Genomic DNA, 27,046 nt, shown 5'->3' with positions numbered 1-27,046 from the left:
CACTTGGACTTCATATCTTTAACTATCGTCCTTATTTCTCTTCCCATTAAGTAATTCTTCATCCATCTCAATGTGCTTCCTTTTAAGCCACCCTTCTCCTCTAACTTCCATAGTAATCTTTCATGTGGCACTTTATCAAAAGCCTTTTTTAGATCTAAATAAATACAGTCAACCCATCCCTCTCTCTCTTGTACTTTATCAACTATTCTAGAGTAGAAACTCAATAAATTTGTCACACATGACCGACCTTTTCTAAAACCAAATTGGCTATTTGATAATATTTTGTTGTCTTCAAGAAACTCGATCCATTGCTTCTTTATTACTTTTTCACACATCTTGCATATTACACTAGTTAGTGATACCGGTCTGTAATTTAAAGGTTCTTCCTTCCTTCCGCTCTTATATATGGGAACCACCTCAGCTCTTTTCCACTCCACTGGCACTGTTCCATTTTCTATTGAGCATTTTATGATGTTGTATATTGGACTTGCTAGTTCTTCCCTACATTCTTTCAGTATTCTGCCTGAGACTTCATCCGGTCCCATTGCCTTTTCCTCATCCAATTCCGTCATCAACTTTTTATTTCAAGCTTGGTTACTTTAATCTCTTTCATATAGACAGTCTCTCTATTACCCTGTGGTCTTTCAAATTTGGATTCCTTAGTAAAGACCTCATGAAATTTACTATTTAACAGTTCTGCCATACTTTTGGGTCTTCCACCATTCCGTTTTCTCCTTTTAACCTTTCTATTGTTTCTTTTTGTCTTATTTTTCCATTTATGAATCTGTAGAACAATTTTGGTTGTTCCTTACATTTTTCGACAATGTCCTTTTCATAGTTCTTTTCTTCTTCCTTTCTCACCTTAGCATATTCATTTCTTGCTGTTTTGAAGTTTTCCTTATTTTCTGGATTTCTGTTTCTTCTCCACCTTTTCCATGCTCCATCTCGTTTCTCCTTTGCCCTAGCACATCTTGCATTAAACCAATCTTTCTTTCCTTCTTCTTTAGGTCTATATTTGAACATATTCCCTGACCCCAGTTTTGTATATTTCCAAAAATAAGTTATATTTCTCTTGAACCGTTAATGAGTTTTCCATCTCCTCCCAGTTTACGTTTTAAAATAGTTCTTGAGATTCTCAATATCAGCCTTTCTGTAATTTAATCGGTCTCCTTTGTATGATTCATCTCTATCTTCCTTTCCTTCTTCTATATCCATCTCTAATATTACATGGTCACTCTTTCCCAATGGGCACTTGTATCTTATATCATCGTTAATTGGTATATCCCTTGTAAAACTAGGTCTAATCTTGCCGGCTCATCGTTTCCTCTGAATCTTGTGTTTTCCTTTACTCTTTGGACCATCAAATTATCTATCATTAGGTTCAGGAATCTATCTCCCAGGCATCTTCCCCATACCACTTTCATAATTTTCCCAGTCTACCTCCTTACAGTTGAAATCTCCTATCAATATCACTTTTCTCCTTTCCTTAATGATTCTTGTAAGACTCCTTATTGTGTCATCTATCATGTCTCTATATTCTTGGTTAGTCCATGAGTTTGTTTTGGTGGCACATATGTTCCAATGATTGTTAACTCCTTTTGTTAATATGCATCTTAACATACAGTATTTCTGATTTTCCTTCCCAAACTCCACTTGATTTACCACTATCTCCTTCCTTAACATCATCATGACTCCTCCTCCTCCTTTACCCACTCTGTCTCTCCTCCATATATTATACCTTTTATCTATGTCTATTTTATTGCCTCATTTAACTTTGTTTCCACCAGGCATACAATATCTGGTTCTTCTTTCTTTATGTAATCTCTTAATTCTAATTTACTAGATAAAATCCATCTATGTTTGTATACATCATTTTTAATCTCTTGTTCTTATCATTTTAGTTAAACTTGCTCCATTCTTTTCTCTTCTTTCTCTTTTATATACCATTTCCTTATCCTGTCTCCTATAATTCTCCAAAAAAATGCCTTCTTCTCCTCCTCTGACCTTTCATTATTTTTTCTCTTGCTTCTGCCACCAGTTCATTGTGTCTCTTCCTTTCCTCCTCGTTTCTATTTTTCTTTATATATATATCTTTGCAACCTTCTGTTTCTCTGAGTTTCGTTTTTCTATATAGTACTTCTTCTGCTGCTGCTTGTGATTTTAGTAATATCTTAATTGGTCTCACTGTTCCTTCTTGATATGGTCCCATTCTATGGATTTCTTCTACTTCCTCTTCTAAGTTCTGTCTATCCTCGTCATTCAGATGTTTTAGTAGGTCTTTTACTGATTTCATTTCGTCTTTTCCTTCTTGGTCTATATTTAACATTTTTTCTTTCAGTCCAAAAATAATTACACTCTTCTTTTTTCCGCAATTTCTCTTACTAAATTTTCTTTTTCTTGAGGACTCCTATCATTTTGCTTGTCATATTTTCATCTCTTTCTTTTAACTGTTCTTGAAATACTTCTTGAAATGATTCCTTGTCTTTCTTATCTTGGATTCTCCATGCTTGTACTTCTTTTTAATCACGTCTTGTACTCTTTCTTCTTCTTTGTTAACTAGATCTTTTAGCTTTTCTTTTTCTTTCTCTTATAGTTCGCTATTTGGACTTTTAATTCTTCATTTTCGGTTCTTAGCCTAGTTTCGTTTTCTTCCACTCTTTTATCCTTTCTTTCAATTTCTGGAGCTCTTTATCCTGTTCTTCATTCTCTTTCATTCCCATACTCTCCTTTATCAATTTATCTAATTTACGTTCGATAGTTAAGACTCTATCAAATAGTGAAGTTTGCGCCGTATCAAAGCCTTCAAATTCTCCTCCTCCCTCACCAACATTGTCATCATCAGCTTTCATTCTTTCCTTGTCACATACCTGCATTTAGATGGAATATCTTTCTCACTCATTATTATTTAACACTGTATTCATGAAAGGAAAAATGAGTCCACACTTATCGCCCAGGCCACTGTAAACCCAAACAAAGGTAGTGAAGATCAGCTGATTCTCGGGAGCGCCGGTATCGCGTCCTTCCTCTGCTGCGTCTCGTCCTTGTGTGTGTGTGTGTGTGTGTGTGTGTGTGTGTGTGTGTGTGTGTGTGTGTGTGTGTGTGTGTGTGTGTGTGTGTGTGTATTCACCTAGTTGTAATTTTACAGGGCCTGGGTATCATACTCGTGTGGCCCCGTCTCCATATCTACACACATCCAACTTTCCTTTAAAACTATGCACACTCCTTGCTGACACCACCTCCTCACTCAAACCATTCCACACCTCCACACATCTTTGTGGGAAACTATATTTTTCACATCCTTCAAGCATATTCCTTGGCTATCTTTTTACTATGCGATCTTGTAGTTCTACTTAAGTTTTCCTCTCTCAACATCATTTGCTCATTATCCACTTCATCCAGTCCATTCAACAGTTTATAAACCTGTATTAAATCTCCTCTTTCTCTTCTTTGTTCCAAGGTAGGCAAATTCATTTCTTTTAATCTCTCCTCATAGGTCATTTCTGCCAATTCCGGAACCATTTTGTTGCCATTCTCTGCAATCTCTCCAACTTCCTTATATGCTTCTTTTTATAAGGGGACCAAACCACTCCAGCATATTCCAATCTTGGTCTAATTACCATACTAATTAATTTCTTCATCATATCTTTATCCATATAATGGAAGGCTAATCCAATATTTTTATCAAATTATACGTTTCTCCAAACATCTTATCAATATGAGCCTCAAACTGCCCATGGTCTTGTATTATCACTCCCAAATCCTTTTCCTTTTCCACCTTTTTCAACACTACTTCTTCACCCATCTTATATGACCCTCTTGGCCGTCTTCCACTCTTTCCCATCTCCATCACATGACTTTTGCTCAGATTAAATTCCATTTGCCACCTCTTGCTCCACTCCCAAATCTTATCCAGGTCTGCCTGTAAAATTTCACAATCTTCTTCACTCTTCACACACCTACACAACTTCGCATCATCCGCAAACAAATTAATATAACTGTTTACTCCTCTGGCATGTCATTATATATACCAGGAAAAGTATTGGTGCCAGCACTGAGCCTTGTGGGACTCCACTCTCCACCACCAACCAGTCCGACTTTGCATCCCTTATTACCGTTCTCATCTCCCTCCATCTCAAGTAGTTTTCCATCCACTTTAACACTTTTCCTTTCAGTCCTCCATAAATCTCTACTTTCCATAACAGTCTCTCGTGAGGTACCTTGTCAAAAGCTTTCTTTAAATCCAAATATACACAGTCCATCCATCCCTCTCTCTCTGTATTTTGTCAACCACTCTTGAATAAAAGCTCAGTAGATTTGTTACCATGACCTCCCTTTCCTGATTGATGATCCGATAATAACTTATGATCCTCCAGGAACCGTATCCAATATTTCTTTATCACCCTCTCACAAATCTTACCGACCACACTTGTTAGAGACACAGGTCTATAGTTAAGAGGCTCTTCCTTACTGCCTCCCTTATAAATGGGCACCACTTCAGCTCTCTTCCACTCTACTGGTACTTCCCTGTTTCTAATGAGCACCTTATAATATCATATAATGGATCAATCAATTCTTCTCTACACTCCTTCAATAATTTTCCTGAAACTTCATCTGGTCCCATCGCTTTATCATCTTTAAGTTCCTCCAACATTTTATATAACTCCTTTTAGGTATCTTAATGTCCTCCATGTGCACATTTCCTTGTACATTCTGTGGCTTTACAAACATTGTTTCTTTAGTAAATACTTGCTGAAACCTATTATTTAGCAATTCCGCTATATTCTTAGGGTCATCTACTATCCCTTGCTCTCCTTTTAATCTTTCAATGGACTCTCTCTTTTAAGTTTACCATTTATGAACCTGTAAAACAATTTTGGATGTTCCTTACTCTTGTCTACAATATCTTTTCAAATTTTCTTTCTTCCTCCTCCTTACCCTCACATACTCATTTCTTGCCACTCTATAATTCTCCTTATTTAGTATATTCCTGCTCTTTTCCATCTTTTCCAAGCCACATCTCTCTTTTCCTTAGCCTTAACACAAGTTGCATTAAACCAATCCTTTCTTCCTTCCTCTCTTGGTTTATACTTTGGTACAAATTTCATAACTCCTTCTTTATAATATTTCATAAAAATCTCATATTTCTTTTGCACTTCTCTGATTTGTAACATCTCCTCCCAATCTAATTTTCTGAAATAATTTTTCAAACTTTCTGTGTCCATCTTTCTATAATTCAATCTACCACTCCTGTATGTCTCGTCCTTCCTTCGCTGTGTTGTTGCTATCTGCATTTCCATAACCACATGATCACTCTTTCCCAAAGGACACTTGTATTGTATATCTCCACATAGGTACACTTCTCTTGTTAACACCAAATCCAGTCTAGCCGGTTCATCATCTCCTCTATATCTAGTATTTTCCTTCACCCTCTGTTCCATCATATTTTCCATCATTAGATTAAGAAATCTCTCTCCCATGCTTCTTCTCCAACACCACTTACTAGATTTTCCCAATCCACCTCCTTACAATTAAAATCTCCTACTAGTATCACCTTTCTTTTCCAGATAATACACTTTCCAAACTCTGTAAAGTATCCTTGATCATATTGTCGTATTCCCTTAATGTCCAAGAATTTGTTTTAGGAGGTACATAGGTCACCATGATTATTAATTCTTTTCCATCACTTTTTATCCTTATGCTTATCACTTCTGCGTTGTTCTTCCCATACCAAACCTTATCCACATTTATTTATTTCTTCGTCATAATCATAACTCCTCCTCCACCTTTACTCTCCCTATCCTTTCTCCATATATTATATTTATTATCCAAATTTATCTTTGTTTTTTCATGCAATTTTGTCTCAGTCAAACACACTATATCAGGCTTCTCCACTATCATATAGTCTTGCAATTCCAATCTACTTGACAGTATCCCATCTATATTAGTATACATTACGGTCCACCCACTGCTCCTCTAGGGGTTCCTCCGTATTCCTTCTTTCCACATACCACTTTCTGACTCTCTCTCCTATAACTCTCCAAAAACTTTTCTCTTTCCTCCTCAGACCGCTCATCATTTTTCCTTCTCGCCTCTTCCACCAATTCCTTATATCTTCTCCTCTCTTCCTCATTTCTATTCTTTCTCACAAACACCTCTTTACAACCTTCTATCTCTCTTAACTTTGATGTTCTATATAGGACATCCTCCAGATTGTTGTGACTTCAGTACTACTTTAATCGGTCTGTTCACTCCTCCTTATACGGACCCAGTCTATGGATCTCTTCCACTTCTTCTTGTAGGTCTTTTTTCATCATCATTTAGATTTTTGAACAGATCTCTTACCGTTTTCAATTCTTCCTTAATTCTCTTAGGCTTATATGTTATATTTTGTTCTTTCATCCCAAATATTAACACACTCTTCTTCTTTTCTGCTATTTCCCTTATCAATGTTTCCTTATTCTTCATTACATTAACCAGTTCCTTGGACCTTTCTTTTTTGTCTTCCTTCAACTGATCTTTAATTATTTCTTGTAATCCAACCATCTCTGCTTCCCTCGACTCAGTCCATTGTGTTTTCTTCAGTTCCCATTCCCTTTCAAGCCTTTCATTCTGCTCACTAATCATTTCCTTAAAGTCATCTTTCTCCTTTACTACTCTCTCCATTTTCTCCTCCAACCGTCTCTTGTATTTTTCAACCTCCACCTTCAAATGCGCATTCTCATCCACCAATCGTTTTCATTTTCCTCCAGTCTCTTAACTCTTTCCTTCAAAGCCTTGCGAATTCTCTATCCTGCTCCTCCTCACTCCTCTGAACTTTTAATTCCTTCACTAACTCCTCAAATCTCTTCTCCAACATCACCAATCTACCTTGCAATGTTGCCCCTGTTGAAGCTGGACTCATGCTTTGACTGGCCACTTTCGGCTTTGCTCCCTGGGCCTCATCAACATATTTTGAATTTGGTAATTTATTCCTTACCGGTCTATCCATTTTTCCTTACTTTTCCTGGGAACATGTGGGTGTGTGGTCAATGGGGGCCAGGCCTGGTAGTTACGTGTGTGGTTGGATGCGTTGGCGGCTGCTATGACTGGCCTTTGTGGTTCCCGCTCTGTCATTTGGAGTGTGGAGGTTCTCCCACCTCCGATCACTCCCATGTACACGCCACCAGGCTACGTTCACTCTGTACACTCGTTCACTCGCTCTGGTCGCCCCTCAATAGCAATAACTATTCTCACTCAAGCACATTGCTTAGCGTGTGGAGTGTTATTTAGATGCCGTTCATGCGCAGGAGGCACGTCCGTTTACCACGGAGCGCGGAGTGTGTGTGTATGTGTGTGTGTGTGTGTTTCTGTGTATTCTGCATGACACAAGTCCTCTGTACAATACCACAGCTCAAAATGCTACTAGGATTGTTGCCCCTATGCCGTAAGAAGCTGATATAATAACAATAATCTCTTGATTGAGATAGAAGTAATAAACTATAGCATAATTTGGTCTCCCCTATAAAGTTTTCTACGTTTTCTATGATACTCAAGGCTGGATTCTACTCGACGAGTCACGAGGGGTTGCCAGGTCTCCTACTTTTCTGTAAAAACTCAAGTGAGGCCCTTGTTATAGTATCTGGAGCCCTCATGATGGTAACACTAAGTGGGGAGGAGTCACAAGAGCATGTCTGAAGGGAAACGCGCCACGAAAATTCAAGACATTCCCCGCGAAAATTCATGATTACATAAGCGATCGCCGCGTCACAGTACTCGAGAGGCTTGATTATATAAGTGATCACCGCAGTTTAAGGGTTAAAGGAGAGTAGCTTAGCCCGAGGCGTTGGCATACTCACAGATATTTCAAGCTCCTCATTTCTAAAGCCCTCCACAATCGACTTTATCTTTTGATCACAGAAGTCAAGGAACATATTTGCCAGCACAATGTCATTAAACCCCTCAGGCAACTTATTTATTCTCCTGTTACCTGTCAAATTATCCAGTATCTTATATAATCTACTAATGTTAGATCGTGACTCTAATGACTTCTGTCTATAGTACTGACACTTTCTCCTCTGTACAAGTTTGTTTAGCCTGTTTCTCATGTCCATATGTTCCCTTCTTGCCTCTTCTGTTCGTAGTCTACGCCATTTTTTTTCTTTCTTAGCTATGAAAACTTCAGTATTAAACCATGGTGCATGATCACTTGTCTTAATATCCTTTTCATGAAGTGGACACATTTCATTGTATTCTTTTTTTCATGTTGTCATTATATAATTCAGACAAACAAGATTCACATTTCTCAACTGCTACTCTTCCATGAGTACACACATCATTCTTTCTTAAATTAATGGCCTGTGACACCAGATATCATCCGCTCAGGGTCAAAATCATTTTTCCTACGAAACACTAATCGCTTAGTGTACATAGTTTCTTTTTTACAAGATATTTGAAAAGTAACCATCCTGTGCACCGGTGAAATACTGCAGATTTCATCAACATTTACTTCTCGAACAAGATTATGATCCAAGTCACAGAAGACCAAGTCAATTACAAGTCCACCAGCAGATGTTGCTTTTTCTACTTTACTGTCTAAATTAAAGGATTTCATCATATCTTGAAACCCCCTCACTATATAGTTTTGCTCATCCATTCTTATATTAAAATCTCCACAAATAAAAATATTAACGCTCACCATATCCAGCAGTTCCAAGTATTTCCTGAAATCGTCAATAAACAACCGGGCACTTAGGTTTGGAGGTCTATACACCACTATAAATATAGATTTTCTACCACCAAGCTCACAGCTAACTTGCATATGTTCAAAGCTCTCCCATTTTTCTGACTTATCCACCCTAATTTTATTGCATGTTCTAGAAAGTAAAGGACCAACACTTCCTACTTTCCTTGGTATGTGCACAAATGTATGAGTTTCCGGGGTCATTTATTTAATTTTCGCAGCATCATATTCACTCAGCCATGTTTCAGTCAAAGTGAGAATATCCAGATTCTCATCATTAATTAAAGTTCTGATTTCTATTGTCTTGTCTCCAACTGAATGAACATTTAATAAATCACATTTCAACATAGAGCTCACAACATTAGTAGCCATGATCTGTAATATTTCTGATCCTGTCAATCTCGCTTTTCAACACAACACAACATGTATTATTCGCCGAGTGGTCAGTATTCTGTTTCTTAAACCTCACACAGTTTATACACTTCTTCTCTGTAGATGTGCAATCCTTGGACTTGTGGTTGCCTGCATATTTAAAGCAAACGGGATGCTCACCATTTTTCTTGGCATTGCAATTTGCTTCAGTATGACCATACCTTTGACAATGGTAACAGATAAGTGCATGATACCTGTTGCAAACCTGGTAAACTCCCCACTCAAGCTTAATCCTGTCCTGATGCTGATGTAACAGCCGTCTTATCATTGGATCACATTTCATGATGTAATGAACTGTGCCCCCAGCTGCTGGTTTGCAAAAAATATTCTCAATCTTTGACTTGATATCAGGAACTGCTTGAAGGTAGTCATTTCTCACAATGATTGTATCAATGATACTTTCCTTAGTCTCTTCCTTATGGACATTACATAGCATTATCTTGGGTTTAATTTTCCGAACAGATTTAGTTGTTAACTTTTCAACATTCTCCAGTTTCTGGGCTGCCTCATTTCTCAGACTCTCATTGGCAAATTTCATCACAATTTTTTTGCCATGATTAGCAAACTTTGTATCATTAATTTGCATTCCATCCAAAGCATGAGAAACTTCATTCTTCAGATTTGCTTCAGAATCCTGAGTTACCCCTACAACAAGCAGGTTCTTTTATCATCCTCCTCTTCCTCTTCACGTCCTGCCAAGGCATGGAATGTTCTGAGTCAGCAGAATTCAGTGACTCAGTAACTCCCGCCAAGCCTGCTGTTGCCTCATTGACCTTGAGACTTATCTCTTCCATTCTTGCCATCTTATCATCAACTATTTCCATCATCTTGTCAGCTTTAGCAGTAATACTCTTCAAATCAGACTTAAATTCCTCAACATCATTGATGAATTTCTTCAGAGACGACACCTCAATAAAGCAAACATCACACAGATACCTCATGTTGCGGATATTTTTAGATTTAATCCCTGCCAAATTCACACATTTCGTATGAACACACTGGTTACACAGACAACACTTAATAAACTTTGCTGGGTCTCCAGAATCAGAGCTACACTTATAACAGGATGAGGGTAATAATGCTGAAATGGCATATTTCTCCGCCATCTTGGAGTCTTCCACTCCTTTTCACTTATTTTCTATCTATCGACAACACTTTCCATAAATGTCCCTGTTTTTTTCCTTCACAGGACATTCATACACCACTGTGCTTACTGAGAAGTCAGTGAGAGCCTTTTTTCATGCAATAATATGCGTGAAAAAGCAGAGCACCACTACAGAACTAGCAAGTATATGTGCACGCACAGAGCCTCTCTGTATGTGGAGTACAGAACTCACTCTCTCTCGCTCTCTCTCTCATCTGCTGGTTACCCAGCCAGCCTTTTGCCTATGGAAAGAGCTCAGAGCTCGTAGTGACCGATCATCAAGTAAGATTGAGATCACAACTCACACAACACACACTGGGAAAGCGGGGCCACAACCCCTCGAATTACATCCCATACCTATTTACTGCTAGGTGAACAAGGGCTACACATCAAAAGGCTTGTCCATTTGCCTCGCTGCTTCCCGGGACTTGAACCCGGGCCCTCTCGATTGTGAGTCGAGCGTGCTAAGCACTACACTACGTGGTGTGTGGCTTCGCCTTGGTAGAGACGCTGGACAGTATTGAGGAAAGTCACACTGCTAAACTTGCTGGAAACCACGACCAGTACAGGGCTCTGTCAAAAAGGACTAGAGCTCTCCCAAGGAGAGACAAGGAGAGGTATGTCATAGGTCTCACTGAGAATATCAAGTGTCATTTAAAGGCTAATGAACTTCGATCTACCTATCCAGCCCTGAAGAAATTCCTGCTCCAAATCTACATCTCAGGCGAGCAGTATCCGAACAGCAGATGGTTGCCTCATATCGGATGCAGATGGGCAGATTGCTAATTGGGCTGAGTACTTTGAGCAGTTGCTCACAGTATGTCCTCCAAGCACACAGTTCTAAACTGTAGGGTTACAGATGCTGGATGCTGATCCACCCATTGACGAAACTGTATCCTCCATTCATGATGACAAAGAGGCTGTGACAAAGTTGATGGGTGGAAAGGCAGCTGACATCTGTAACGTCAGTGCAGAGCTGGTCATGATCTGTGGTTTGCATGCTGTCTTGACTGCTGTATGGCATTTTGGTACCACTCACCCTAACTGGAAATAGGGGTTGGTCATCCCTATCTGGAAGGAGAAAGGGGACCGTCAGGACTGCAACAACTATATGGTATAACACTGCTCAGTGTACCAGGCAAGGTGCTTGCCCATTTGCTGTTAATGCCTATCCACAGTCATCTGTTGAAACACCACAGACCTGAACAGTCTGAAGTCAACAACTGACCAGATCCTAGCATTTCACACACTAATGGAGCACCAACACCAGTTTCAACAAGGGATGGCTGAAGCCTATGTCAATCTCAAGAAGGCGTTTGATTCAGTGCATCGAGATACACTCTGGGATCTTCTGGGTCTCCATGGGATTCCTGCAAGGATTATTGGCCAATTAACTTGCCTCTACTCCGGGACTGTGAGTGGTGTGAAGTGTGGCTTCTTTCCTGCAAATACTTTAGTGAGGCAAGGATGCGTGCTTGCTCCATCACTTTTTAATACTTGCACGGACTAGTTACTAGGCAGAGTAGTAGACTAGTCATCTGTCAGCAATACTAAGATTACAGATCTTGTTTTTGTCAATGCCGTAATCTTTGCTGAATCACTAAAGGTTCTGGTAATGGCTCTAGAGGCACTACATAAGGAGGCAAAGCCCTTGGGACTCCAGGTTTCCTGGCCCAAGACCAAGGTTCAGGTGTCTGGAGGCTTACTGGATGAAACAGTACAGTCCGTTCATGCGTGTGGCGAGGACATTGAGATCTCGGAAAACTTCACATATCTTGGTAATGTAGTGGATAACGACGGTGGGTCAAGCCAGGAAGTTGTACGGCGGATTGGCCTGGACCACAGCATTAAGAACTCACTCAACACGAGTATTTGGCGCTGTCGGTACCTGTGCAGACGGACTAAGATTCAGATCTTCAAGTCTCTGGTGATCCCTGTCTTACTCTACAGTTGTGAGACATGGACACTGAACACCAATCTGAAGAAATGAATTGATGTCTTTGTCCACTAGATGCCTTCGCAGGATCATGGGGTACTGCTGGTATGACTTCGTGTCAAATCAGCAACTGCTTCATGAGACTGATTCGAGGCTGATAATCAGCATAGTCCGTCAATGCCAACTGCGACTACATGGGTATATGGCACGCTACCCGGAAGCTGATCCTGCATATCAAGTTGTCTCCAAAAGGGATAACCCAGCATGGAGGAGGCCAAGGGGACATCCACAGAACTCATGGCTGCGGCAAGTCAATGCCTCATGCTAGGAGTTAACTGGAGTGGGAAGGGAGCCTGCATGGAGACTTGCGAGGCGTGACGACCTTGAGTAGCGCCATAAGTAGACAAGGCGATGCGTCCCCCGGCATATGTCCCTGACCTACAGAAAAAATGTGTCTGGAGACAGCAAGAAGTATTTTATTCATGAATGCTGTTATTAAGATTGCTTTTACGATGTTCTTGTTATGATTCTTGATTAAGTAGGTTTTTTATATTCTATTATTTCTTCATTTTTATGCTTTAATAACATATAAAAACTGGGCGAAGTGACAAAAAATGACAGCTTGGAGGTCCTAGGATCAATTTGAATTATTACCATAGTTTTTTCACTTCGGCTATCATAATTTCGGCTATCACACAGGGATAGATGCACCAATCAGGTATAATAGCTGAGAGTTGACTGTAGAATCATTCTTTATTGCCATGTTAACTATGTATTTACACATTTCTATATATAATACTTTTTTTCGTTTGACAGAGTGGCTTTTACCTTAATGGTAATAAATGTTTAATATACACTATTTTGGATTTCCTTGATTTTATATATTTCCTTGGACAGAATTTTAGATGAGAAAAAAAAATTATATATTACTGCTACATTTTTTAAGAGTACAGGCATCTGAAATGTACCTTAGTATTTACACATAGCAATTTATAGCACTATCCAAATATAGTCATTCCTCTAGCTCTCCTCGTTTCTTGGCTCCCCCATCACAGCTCTTTCATTCGGCTGAATGAAAATACAACGGTGTCTCTCAATAACGGATCTCGCAGTAATAGACTTCGCTCAATAACAGACAGGACTAGTCTTACCAATTCTTTTTTTTTATACCATTATGGCAGCTTTCTTTTTTCCCCAATGAATCCATAGTTCTCAAGTGACTGTGTGGATGAATGCACATATGACATGATAAACAAGCCAAAAAATGGAAAGCTAGATACCACTGTAACTCATTTTGTTCATCTACAATTTACAAAACTTGTAATTAGGTGGAGAGTGGCAACTGCTTGCCTATGTGGGGGTCAATGGAGAGACACTCATGGTGATTTGTGGTCCTGGGCTGGTTGAACTCAGAGCCTGACGAAGTGAAATGCTAGTTATACATTTTTGTTTGAATGTTGTTGAGCAAGCGAGGATAATGACACTGCCAGAGAGAGAGAGAGAGAGAGAGAGAGAGAGAGAGAGAGAGAGAGAGAGAGAGAGAGAGAGAGAGAGAGAGCCATAGCTGACAAATGTGCAGACAACAGACAAATGCAAACTTAAACTTCCCAATCACTTGATATTTATCTTCATTTACCAGTCTTTGAAGGTCTACCATCTAATTTCTTTCTTCTTTTGACTGAGGTTAATTTAGTATGAAGTGGACTGGTTTTTCTCCTTGTAAATGACATAATGAACAAAGTGTTTCATCAGCACGATGCCAGTGGCAGTGGTGAAAGTATAAAAAATGTAAACAAAACAACACAGCCAACTGATCATGCTCTCTCTCTCTCTCTCTCTCTCTCTCTCTCTCTCCAAAAAGCACTTGTTCATGTTGCAGATAACTGCCTTAGATTATCTGTGAAGGTGGCTATATGGCATGTTTGCAGCAGGGCAATACTCTATAGCTAGACTGCATAAGGTGCAGCCTTGTGTGGTATTGGGCAGTTAGCAATGTAGCACTTCCCTGCTAAAATGCCATGTTTAGGATAGGGGAACACTTTTTTATAGAGAACACAACTTAATATTTATCTCACAGGCAATGTTGAGCAAAAGTCTGAAGGATTTTAGAAATAATTTTGGAAATATTTATATAGAAAACAGAGGGAGAGAAAGAAAGAGACAGAGGGTAAGGAGGTGGAGCAGCATTAAAGAAAGAAGGCAAGTCTGTGATATATAGGGAGGTGGCAAAAGTGTGGAGGTAGTCTACTCTGACTTTAATGATCCCTTGTTTTCTTCCCCTCCTTTGTCACCTCAGAAATATCCTTCAAGCAGTCATTAGGTTAGGTTAGGTTAGGTTAGGTTAGGGAATCAGTCATTACATCAAACAGGAGGCTATTTTTTCAGTTCTATTCTTGGCATGATAAATTTTTATTACTATACACTTCTTAAACAATAATTAAATTTTTATTTCAACATTGTGTAAGTAAAAATAAGAGATTAAATGATGATTTTTTTTTTTTTTTTGCATCATTTAAACAAAATAAACTACTGAAAAAAGGAAAAGGGGACCGATGTTTAATGGTCTTACAGATAGACCACTCTCAGTAAAGAATAATTCGCAGTAACAGACAACTCTTCATCCCCAAAGTGTCCATTATCGCGAGACACCACTTTATGATACCAAACCTAACCTAACCTTGCTAACATATTGTATTTGAGCAAACACACTGCTATGTCTTCCTTTGAACCCTTCTCACCAATAGCATATTTTTATTCCTATGTCATGTCAGCAGAGTGAAAGAGCTGAAAAGGGGGAGCTGGGAAATGAAAAGAATTGAAGGGACAACTATATTAGGAGAGTGCCCAATTTAAAATAAATATTTCACATTGATGACATTTTGTGAACCCCCTCCACATTTTCCCCCCTGTCCCCCTTCAGACCTCCCTGAAAATTTCCTAAAAATGACAAGATTTTAGTTACTTTTATTATTGTAACTTGTACACAATATTTCATATCCAGCATAACATCTTACAATTAAAACGTTATTATTCACACTATTACTTCTCCCTTGTAGATATAGAACTAATATAGCTGGTGAGTGATACAATACGTCTAATTTTGCTGAATCATTTACGCGTGCCCCAATTTTTATCTTCGAGAAGGACCGGTGAATATCCCTCCAGTAGTATACACTGCCCGGCTCAGCACAACACCATCCGAATCATAACACACTAGCCACATGGTATGTGTGTGTATTCTATGAATAAATCTACTTGCGATATTAAGTATTATTCGACAAAACCAAGAAACTAGTAACGTGTTCCCCGCCCTGATAAAGACGAGTACCCAGGGCCACACATGGCAATGCCAGGCACACATTACTAAGTCACTGACGTTTACCGGCTGTGGGAATTTTTGTATAACTGATAAACAGAAACATATTAACACAGTGGACAATACCTGCACATCCATTCCTGTTGGTCACATGCACAGTCGGTTCTTTACTTGGGCTCGTCCTGCACCAGCACCATACCAGATCAACAGAATGAGCAGATGTATACAGTGCTGCCAGGGAGAGTTGCGAACTTTACTGTAAGTATACCCTAAATATTATCCTTTTTATTTTAATATTACCCAGTTTGTTAAAAATCTATTTATCAAATATCATTTGTATGTATTTGTATGTAAGAAATATTACCATAATATGTACGGTGATGAAATAATATTACCCTGAAATGAAATAATGTTACCGTGAGTGCTAGAATTACCCTAAATCAAGGTAATTATCCTGCACTTGGCAGCACTTCATGTGCGTCGGTGGCTTTGCAACACCGGTCCTTTCAGAGCTGCCAGATGCAGGGAGATTTCCCTGTTTTAGGGAAATTTAGGTCTCAACAGGGAAACAGGGAAGAAAATTCAAAATGTTCCAAAATCTAGGGAAATTTTTACCAACGGACTCACACCCTTCATCCGCAGTCCCCACCCTTGTCCTCCTTCCATCCTCTTCACCCGTCATCTGTACAATAATTATTTGTATTAATTTTTATCAATTTCCCTCTCAATTGAATTTCAATCCACTTCTGAGGTCTCTCTCGATCACTATATCCTTCCTCTACCGTTCACTCTTCCTTCCCTCATCCCCAAACAGCGTCATGACTTGTACGAGACCCGTATACCGTCCCTTCCCTTTCCTCCCTCGCCCTTGCTAGCTAGCTGAACCTGTTTTCTACGAGACCGATAGAGACCCGTATTCACCCAAACAGTGTCATGACACGTATGAGATCCGTATATCGTCCCTCCCCTTCCTTCCCTCGCCCCTGCTTGATAGCTGAACTTATGACAGCTATATTATATTCGTGTGTGTGTGTGTGTGTGTGTATATATATATATATATATATATATATATATATATATATATATATATATATATATATATATATATATATATATATATATATATATATATATATATATATATATATATATATATATACACACACACACACACACACACACACACACACACACACACACACGAATGTGTGTATGTATGTATGTAAGAAGTTAAAAATTACGACAGGGAAATGCTGCGCTAAATAGGGAAATATTTTTAGGCAAAACAAGGAACTTTTCGCAACTTGATCTGGCAGCACTGGGTCCTTAAACCGTCCTTTAGTTATTCAGGCCTGGGGCCGCATACTCGCAGCACCATATTATTTCAAAATTGTTTATAAATTGTATGCTCTCCATCCCAATTTTGGTGTTCTGAACAAAAGAAAGGTGATTCCTAAAAATGTGATTTTTCCATAAATAACTAGCAAGTCAACTGGTGGTGATAGAGGGAGGAGGAAACGGGCTGGAAGATATAGGAGGACGGGAGGCAGTTAGGGTGATGGAGGAAATAGTTAGAGTGGTGGAGCGCAAGGTACACAGGAAGCCCTTGATGTGTATCCCTAAGAGGCGGGACAAGGAGCGTCAGGCTTTTGGTCGGGAGAGGAGATGGGTGAATGGAAAGTTGGTAGGAAGGCTGGAAGACTGGAAATGTGATGGGATGCAGTTGTGGGAGAAGATGGACTGGAGACTGGTGTGGACACAGGACGGAGTGCATAATTATGTCCAATATAGGAAAGGTGTGGATGGCCTGGAACCTGGTGGAGTGGGCTCAGCGATGGGAGGAAGGTATGAAGGAATAGGATAGAATCCGAAGAGGAGGGGTAGGTGTTTTTATGAGAGAAAAGGAGGACAGAAGCATGAAAGAGAGCAGGCTACCGAGAGAAAGGGAACCTGCGGCAAAAGAGTGTGCGAATGTGAAAGGAAGAGGAGGTACCCACGGGGTGTCAGGATGCATGAAGATTGGGTGTGTGAATGTGAGAGGATGGGGCACTGGGAAATTTGAGGACGTGTCTAAGGAGCTGGAAGAGTGGCATTTTGACTTAGTCGGAATGACCGAGACACACCTGAGGGATGATGTGAAAGTGGATGGTAGTGAGTATGTGATGATTGGGAAGGGACGGAAGATGCAGGACAGAGTAGGAGGAGGGGTAGCTATCATGTATAGGAAGGAAAGGAATTTTAGAGTAGAAAAACTAGATGTAGGAAGCTATGCCATGAGTGAGGATATTCTAGCAGTGAAGGTAGAGTGCACAGGTGAGCATAGGAAGTGTGAAAGTTTGGTGGTGATTGTAGTATACATGACAGTAGAGGGTGAGAGAGTAGTGACAGAGAACAGCAGGAAGTATGGTATTCTAAGGAAGATCGTGGAGAATGTGCTGGAGAGAGTGATTGTTATGGGAGATATGAATGCACATGTAGGTATACTAGGCGAGCAAATGAACAGGAATGGAGAAATGCTTGACGGCTTTGTAAATGAGATGGAGTTGGAGAACCTGAATGAGACCCTGGCTGAAGGACGAGTGACTTGGTGTACGAGGAACCAGGAGTCTGCGATTGATTATATGTTAGTGAATAGGAGAATGCGTGAGTTGCTGGACCGCATGTGGATTGACGAGGATGGAACGATTGACGTTGTCTCGGACCATAACATGCTGGTGTTGGAGTGTAAGTTGAATGGGAGACAGAATAGGAATACAAAAGCTAAGAGGAGAAGGTGGAGGCTAAGAGATGCAGAATGGGAGAATTTCCAGGTAGACCTGAGTGAGAGATGCTGGGAAGATGAAAGCTTGAATGATGTGGATGAATTGAATGATAGATTTGTTGAGAATGTGAAGAACGCAGCTGCCAGCCAGATAGGGTATGTGAGGACGAGTGCCAGAAAGCATACGTGTAAGCCGTGGTGGAACGATGAGGTTAGGGATGCCAGGAGAGAGAGAAAGATTAAATAAGGTGTGTAGACAGCTGAGAAAGAGGAGGCATGAGAGTGAAGAGGCAGAAAGTGAGTACCAGAATGCATGGACAGCATATGTGAGGCAGCAGCGAGTGACGAAGCGAAAGATAATGAATGCCAAGGGTAGGTGTGAGAGAAGCGTGATTCAGTCCCTCAGAGAGAAAGGCGTGGAAGGGGGCAAAGAATGGTATAGATTCCTGAGGGGTGAGGGGATGTCTGACCGTGAAAATGTGGAGAGCCTCAAGGTGAATGGGACAGTGGTGACAGACAAGGAAGAGATGAGAAAGGTGATCAAAGAGTTCTGGGAAGAGATTGGAGGTGTTGGTGAGGTTTTTGATGTTAAAGAAGGGTGTGTGACACTGGAGAGAAAGGACGCGGATGAATTGAATGATATAATCAGCAAAGAGGAAGTGGAGAAATGTGTGAAAAGGCAAAAAAATGGTAAGGCAGCAGGGCCGGATGAGATACCATATGAGATGTACAAAAATAGAGAAGTTCTGATTGATAGGATGACTGAGCTCTTTAACCAGGTGTGGGAGGAGAAGAGAGTGCCAAGAGTGTGGAATGAATGTAGGGTGACTCTGTTACACAAGGGAGGATACAAGAGTAAAGATGAGTTGAAAAACTACAGGCCCATTGCATTAGTGAATACAGTGGGTAAAGTGTTCAGTGGTGTGCTGAATGAGAGATTGTGTAAATGGATTGAACAGACTGGAGTGCTGGGTGAAGAACAGAATGGTTTCCGTGTGGATAGGAGAGCTGAAGACATATTTGTGGTGAATGAGCTGATTGAGAGGAAAAGGAACGAGGGTAGTAAATTATACTTGGGTTTTCTGGATATAGAGAAAGCATATGACAAGGTGAATAGAAGAATGTTAGGCAGAGTCTTAGAAAAGATTGGACTGAGTTCAAAGATAGTTAGTATAGTGCAAAGTATGTATGTGGACACAAGAGCTAGATATAGACTAGGAGACATAGAAACAGACTGGGTAAAGAGTGAGAGAGGAGTCAGGCAGGGTTGTATTTTGTCACCAACCCTCTTCAGTTTATATACAGAAGAACTGGCTGCCAGAATGAGAAGGATGAATGCAGGAGTAAAGGTGGGGAATGATAGGGTATGTGTGCTCTTGTATGCAGATGATGTGGTAGTCATGAGTGAATCAGCAGAGGAGCTCCAAAGTCTCCTGGATGTTGTAGATGGCTATGGAAGAGACTTTGGGGTGAGATTCAGCAGTGAGAAGAGCAAGGTGATGGTTGTGAATAGGTCAGATGATGAAAGAAACTTGGTGTGGAGACTGGGAGAAAATGAGGTGCAACAGGCTGAGGAATACAAGTATCTGGGGATGTGGATGAGTCCATATGGCTGTGTGAAAGCAAAGAATGAAAAGATGAGTTTGGTGAACCAGTGGGTGGGTCGGCTAGGAAGTGCAGCAAGGATGAGAGCCAGCAAGTATGATGTGCTGCGAGAAGTTTGGAAGAGCGTGGCTGTTCCAAGCATCATGTATGGTATGGATGTGATGACGTGGAATGAAAGTGAATTAGAGAAGCTAGAAATAGGACAGAACAGAGTAGCAAGAATGGCTCTAAATGCACCAGGGTATGCAGCAATAGAGGCATTAAGGGGAGACATGGGATGGAGTACCTTCAGAGAGAGGCATGTGAAGGCAACACTGAGATTCAAGGCTAGGCTAGAACGAATGAATGATGCAAGAATAGTTAGGAAGGTGTTTCTATGGGATGTTAGGAATAGCAAGTGTGTCAGGATGGTAGTGAAGAGTGGTCTGGAAACTATTTGGGCGTTCCAGCGAGTTGAGGGGAAACATGTTGAGAGTAACTGGAGCATGAGTGTTGGAAATGGAGAGGGCCCAGACTGGGATGTAAAGAAGTAGAAGAGAGAGATAGACAGAAGGGTGAAGTGTATTGGATTGAGCGAATGGAGGACTAGGATGGAACAAAAGAGTACTCTGGAGTGGTATAGGGAGAAAGAGGCCCCAATGTATGATAAGTGGTATAATGGCAGCCTGGGGAGTGACCTCCTCTTCTGAGCTAGGGCACAGTGCATAAATGTGAATGCAAGGAGTTACAGATGGTCAGAGTCCCGTAGCAAAGTGTGCCAGATGTGTGACATGGGAGAGGACGAGACGGTGGAGCATGTGATGCTGGAGTGTGTGAAGTATGCCAGAGACAGAAATGAGATGATGCAAGTGGTGCTGAGGGAACTGGGAGATGCCAGGGTGGAGAAGACTGGAAGGGAATGGATGGTGTTGCTGCTGGGACTGTGTGAAGACACGAGTGAAAGGATGATAGAAGCTGTCAAGGAGTTCCTGGAGAGAATGTGGAGTGCCAGATGCAGGGATTAATAGTATTGAGGATGGTGTCTGGTTTAGGTTCTTGCCGCCTTTTTTTTTCTTTTTATCCCCTACAGGAGCTGTCGATACTAAGGCCTGCCTCAGGAGAAAACCTGAGACACCTGTATAATCAAGATCAAGATCAAGATCAAGACTTGCTCAAAGGCTTAGGGGTATGCTGCGATCGAGATTTGAAAAATTGATTTTAAAAAAAGTTACAGGATTTATGACTTGAAATTTTCAGAATATTATCAGCTACTGGTTGTCTTTGATGTGTACGAATATGAATATGATAGAGTAATGACATCATAACTTCACGACGCCATGCATGGAGTTGCATTCAAATTGTCGTACAGGCTTTATTTTAAGTTCTTTTGAAATGTGCTTTTGGCATGGACATACTTGAAAGATGCCTAACAAAACGTAGAGAACGCTTTTTTTCAATTTCTCCATACGTCATGAGATATGATTTTTTAAAGTTTTCGCATTTCATGACGTCATCAAAACATCATGAAAAGCTGTTATTTTGCCTCATTAATAACTGTCTAATCACTTTAGGGAAAAACCGGTCTGACAAAATGTTACCCCAATCACTGTCAATAAGTACACGTACCAAGTTTCAAGGCATATAATGGTTGATTTTATACAGTTTTTTTATATCTCAAAAATCATGTTTTGAGATACGGCTCTTTAAAGTTTTAAAAGTTTAGCACCCACGCTATATGTTTATATAGAAAATTATTAGATTTATTATATGTTGTGTGTTGATCTATAGAGAAACTGCACACAAAGAATGATTTAAATTATTCCCATATTTATTGCCTCATTTCGGGAGGTATTTACCTTGTGGTGACACCATCAGAATTCCTGGCTCTGGTTCATTGTGCCTCTGCCGGTACAGATTTAGCTCACTGGGTGTCCTAAAAATACTATTTCATAGAACTATAGTTGATTTTAACAGTCAAGAGGCACATTCCCTCTTCTTTATGAAACAATTCTCTCCAAATACTTTTTTTGGTCCTAATCAAGATCGCACCTCCAGGTATGTACGTTTCTCCCTCTACTTTCCTCTTCTCCTTCTCTTCATGCATTTTTCTAATTTTCTTTTCCTTGATTTCATATTCTTTGTTTAAAGTATCGAAATTGAGATCTTCCTGTCCCTTCCCTCCAAAATTTCCTTCCCCGCCGCGCCAAGCGCCTCAGCTTCACCTGCCACTGAGTCATCATCTTTTCCCTCTTCTTTTCGTTTATCTCCTATTCTCTTTTCTTTTTCTTCATCCCTCACATCTTCTTCAGCTGCTGTAGCCTATTTTGTTTATTTCCCATGTTGCAGTAGGAAGATCAGCAAGGAATGAAAATAAATAAATAAATAAATATAGGGGTAAGAGCCTGCAAGCAGGAGTATGACATAACCAAACTCTCCCTTTGCCTTTCTTTGCTGCATTGGCAGGATGGTGTATGGTAAGGATTCTATAAGGATATACGAGTTCAATGAGTGGGCTGGAGGAAATGATTAGGGAGCTTAGCTTCTAACAGATAGCGCGCGGGTCGTAAGTAATAAGGGCGTGAGGGATGGGGGGGTCCATCAGCGGGGGAGGATGAGCGCCGTTAAAAGATTCAAACAGTCAGTCAGTCATGGGAAGTAGCACAAGGCACATCACCCATCGCCCGCCTCCGCCTGGGACCACACTCGGTGCTCACTTGCACCGCCTACGTCTGTCTCATGACCCCTTCTGCCCTTGGTGTAGGACTACCCCTGAGGCCATGGAACATTTCCTGCTTCAATGCCCATGCTTCCACTCTCAACATACTGCACTACGCTCCCTGCTCTCCACCCTGGCCATCACAACACTCGACCTGTCCACCCTCCTGGCTGCCTCAGGCGTCCACCCCTCCTGGCAACCTACTGTCCTTCGCCTTACTTATGCTTTCTTGAGGAAGACCAGCTAGTTACCACGCCTGTGATATCCACACAGGACTACCCAAGGGCTCATAAGGATCCAAAGAGGCCACGAAGATCTATGGATCCTTATGAGCCCTGGGGTAGTCCTGTGTGGGTATCACAGGCGTGGTAGCTGGCCGATCTTCCTCTAGAAGACACAAGTAAGGCAAAGGACAGTAAGTTGCCAGGAGGGGTGGACGCCTGAGGCCGCTAGGAGGATGGTAGGGCATGTCCAGTGTTATGATGGCCAGGGCAGAGAGCCAGGAGCATAATGCAGTATGTTGAGAGTGGAAGCGTGGGGATTGAAGCAGGAAATGTTCCATGGCATCAGGGGTAGGCCTACACCAAGGGTAGAAGGGGTCACGAGGCAGACGTAGGTGGTGCAAGTGAGCAGTATGGTGTGGCACAGGCAGAGGCGGGTGGATCAAATAGGCAGACATACTTTTCCTCATGGCACTCAAGTCTTGCTTTATGCAGATGACATCCTGCTGCAGTGTGTTAATGAAAGGGTTATGACTCAGGCACTTGCCGAACTTGATTCCTTGTGCTTACGTCTGGGGTTAGTGGTGAATGTAGGTAAGACCAAATTCCAATCAAGAGATGTGACTGACAGAGTTCTGATGCTTAATGGACAAAGGGTTGAAAGAATTACTAATTCTAAGTACCTAGGAATGCATATTGGCTTTAGTTCAACCCAAAGTGCTGTGAATCATGTTAAGAACATTTGTAAGGCAAGGTTGAAACCATTGAAAGTATTAGCTAATAATGGGTGTGGGATAGGTATACCAGTATTACGGACCATGTACATTAGTACTGTTCGGTCAATTATTGATTATGCTGCCCCTGTCCTTGTATCTCTTCCACAGAACAGCCTGCGAGCTTTGGAAGTGGTACAGAATGAGGCAATGCGAATCATATTAGGATGTGCAAGGACAACTAGAATTGACATTATGAGAATGGAACTGTATCTTCCAAGTATTCATTGTAGGGTTAAGGAGTTGGTCGTTGGTGCTGTCATTAGGATGACTAGAAGAGGGGATGATGCCTTAATATCCTTGGTGAACTCTTGTCAGAATTCCTGCTGCTCTGTTAAACTTAACAGTTATGGTAAAAGTTGTATGCAGCCTTGTGTGAGTATGGGGCAGTGCAATACTGTGCACCTTTAGAGAAAACTGATAGTCTTCCACCTTGGTTGCATCATACAATTAAAGTGGATATTTTACAATTGCATGCCAAGAAAGATGAACTGTGTTCTCTAGAGCTGAAACAAATTTTCTTATCTAAAATTAATGTTTTACCTAGATATAATGTTGTACATATGTATTGTGATGGGTCTGTTAGTGGTGATAAGGCTGGATGTGGTGCAGTAATTAGGGAATATTTTGAAGAGGGTGTCTATACTGATGTACATGTATCTAAGAGACTTGGGGATTTTTCATCTATTACAACTGCTGAACTACTAGCTATATATGAGGGACTGTTAGTTGCATCCGTGAAAGGTAAAGACATTTATGTTTTTATTGATAGTCAGAGTGCTTTGTCCTCTCTTAACAGTTTTAATACTGTAAATGAGGCCTTGGTGGCTCACTGTAAAGCCATTGTCTTTCAACTAAAAGATGGTGGGCACATTGTGCAATTCATGTGGATACCATCTCATGTTGGTATTTGCCTCAATGAAACAGCTGACAAGCTTGCAAAGGAGGCACTAAATAAGACTTCCATAGATTCGGAAGCCACTATGAGTCTTAGTAGAATCAAGGATGTCTTGATGAGTAGGCGGAGACAATGGGACTCTGAAATTATTGGCAAACTCATTGATAGTGGAAGTGAGAGTGTGAGACACTACGTAACTGTGTTTAACAACACCAATACTTGCTATGGGAAAACATCCCCTAGAGTGGACACTGTCATCATGAGACTACGGTTAGGGTACAAATATTGTTGAGAGTATGCCACCAATCAAGATGGCATACCCTGCAAATTATGTGGTCAAGACAACCCTCACACTCTGCAACACTATCTATGTTTTTGTCCAAGAACTGAGGAGTTCCAGGATCTCCAGATCAGTGATGCAACTTATGCAAGCTTGTCACCTGATAAATAATAATATTGTGCCCAACATCTTAAAAAAGTACAAACACTTTGCACCTAGGGTGTAATTTACTGTAAGTATATGTACATATCTATATTTAGTAATATTATATCTATGTGTTACTACCTTTGTAAGGCCTCTCAAGGTCAGCTGGGTGGGCATCCCAGCATGCTGGCTGCCCCCTTTGATTTTTATATCAATAAACTATTTGAATTTGTATTTGATTTGAATTTGTCAGAAAACGCATATATATATATATATATATATATATATATATATATATATATATATATATATATATATATATATATATATATATACAGTAATACTCCGCTTAACGGACAGGATACGGGTGTCAAAGCTGTTCGTAGAGCGAAAATTCGTTAAGCGGACATAATTTTCCCATAGGAAATAATGGAAATAGGGGGGATGCGTTCTGGGTTAGTCTCCAACATACCACATGGGTTAAAAAAAATAATTATATATACGTTTGGCAGCATATTGGGCCACCGGTGTACCACTACTTTTATGATGTCATATGAGTCATTGGAAGTTAGAGGAGCTACGTACAAATTCTCTCACATTCTCGCATTTATGTTCACAAAACAACATTTCTATTAGCTTTTTACAAACCTTGTCCCCAAGAAAGGATTGTTTTGTAATGCATAAAGTGAAATCTTACATGGAATACCAAAAAATAAAGCAGAGATGAGATCAGCCACAGACGAAGTGGGAGACTCTCAGCGACTCGGCCGCTTCTTCTTCTTCTTGTGACCCTTTTAGCCTGCGTGTGGTCTTTCCCCACGATATTTGTTTCCACTCCTCTATTGCCTGCTATAATGGATATCATATCTTAGTATTCATATACGCTCATGCCATGAGGATAACCTCAACTCCGTGGCACTGAGTGATAGTGAATTACTAATGAAATACCACGGTATTTCATTAGTAATTCACTATCATTCAGTGCCACGGAGTGAATTACTAATGAAATACCGCGGTATTTCATTAGTAATTCACTATCATTCAGTGCCACGGAGTCAAGGTTATCCTCATGGCATGAGCGTATATGAATACTAAGATATGATATCCATTATAGCAGGCAATAGAGGAGTGGAAACAAATATCATAGGGAAAGACAACACGCAGGCTAAAAGGGTCACAAGAAGAAGAAGCAGCAGCCGAGTTGCCGAGAGTCTCCCGCTTCGTCTGTGGTTCATCTCATCTCTGCTTTATTTTTTGGTATTCCATGTAAGATTTCCCTTTATGCATTACAAAACCATCCTTTCTTGGGGCAAGATTTGTAAAAAGCTAATAGAAATGTTGTTTTGTGAACATAAATGCATATATAAGACAGTAACACCACCTCCAGAGGTGGTGTTCCCAGCAACTTCAGAGCAACCTGAAAGCAACCTTGTCACCGTCCCTCCAAGCGTTCATGGATGCCATTTCGCTGCAAGAGGTTGCTCTGACGTTGTTAAAGAATCTTGGATCCAGCTCCAGGAGCCAGCCAATTACAACGAAACTACCGCGTTCGGTCCCCCACCCGGCAAATTCAAACCCAGAAAATTCGCTAAAACGGATGTGGCTGTACGTTATGCGGATTTTTGGTCTAACTTTATATAGTACGTTAAACCGGAAATTCGTTAAACGAACGTTCGTTAAGCGAAGTATTACTGTATATATGTATATGTATATGTATATATATATATATATATATATATATATATATATATATATATATATATATATATATATATATATATATATATATATATATATATATATATATATATATATATATATATATATATATATATATATATATATATATATATATATATATATATATATATATATATATATATATATATATATATATATATATATATATATATTGCGGCAGTGCAGGGGGGGAGGGGTAGTAGTGATAAGTAGTGAAGATGGAGTGAGGTGGTATTTTTGAGAGACAGGAAGTGCAGACCGGAAGTGATGGCCATGCAGGTGGATAAAGCAGCGGTGATTGGCTCAGAAGCGAGCCAATGGCAGTATTGCAAGTGTGGGGCAGCTGTATTTAAGCCGGCCATCTCTGCTCTCGCCAGCTGTC

General features: G+C 40.4%; 1 long non-coding RNA gene across 1 annotated transcript; it reads right to left on the bottom strand.

Moving 5' to 3' along the window:
• Nucleotides 1-13,424: 13,424 nt before the first annotated feature.
• On the bottom strand, nucleotides 13,425-16,219 carry LOC123511348. Its single transcript, XR_006676767.1, has 3 exons — nucleotides 15,943-16,219; nucleotides 15,674-15,778; nucleotides 13,425-13,647 (listed from the first exon to the last, which is right to left on the bottom strand). It is a non-coding gene; the product is annotated as an uncharacterized LOC123511348 (long non-coding RNA).
• Nucleotides 16,220-27,046: the final 10,827 nt, after the last annotated feature.

Source organism: Portunus trituberculatus, chromosome 31, assembly GCF_017591435.1.
Source record: "Portunus trituberculatus isolate SZX2019 chromosome 31, ASM1759143v1, whole genome shotgun sequence".
Lineage (NCBI taxonomy): Eukaryota > Metazoa > Arthropoda > Malacostraca > Decapoda > Portunidae > Portunus > Portunus trituberculatus.
This window is presented reverse-complemented; position numbering and strand designations above follow the sequence as displayed.